The sequence below is a fragment of the Asparagus officinalis genome, chromosome 8 (assembly GCF_001876935.1).
Source record: "Asparagus officinalis chromosome 8, Aspof.V1, whole genome shotgun sequence".
NCBI lineage: Eukaryota > Viridiplantae > Streptophyta > Magnoliopsida > Asparagales > Asparagaceae > Asparagus > Asparagus officinalis.
The window spans coordinates 41,034,964-41,035,217 of record NC_033801.1 but is presented as its reverse complement, the minus strand read 5'-3'; positions in this window follow the sequence as shown (position 1 = coordinate 41,035,217).

Genomic DNA, 254 nt, shown 5'->3' with positions numbered 1-254 from the left:
AGCGCCGTCCCGCACTGGCGCGGGTCTGCCGCCTCAGTTGAACTCCTTTTTAGGCACTTTGCTACTTTTCGGGACTTGTATTTTCTATCGTTTTGCATATTTGATTGTCTTGTTGACTTGCACGCATCGTTAACTGGCTTCATGCACTCGTTAGCTTCTTTACGGTACTTGGAACTGACCGACATGCACGTCGAGCACTTTAGATCTAAACGACAAGCTTGTCGGGCACTTTGGATCTAACTGACAAGCGCGTC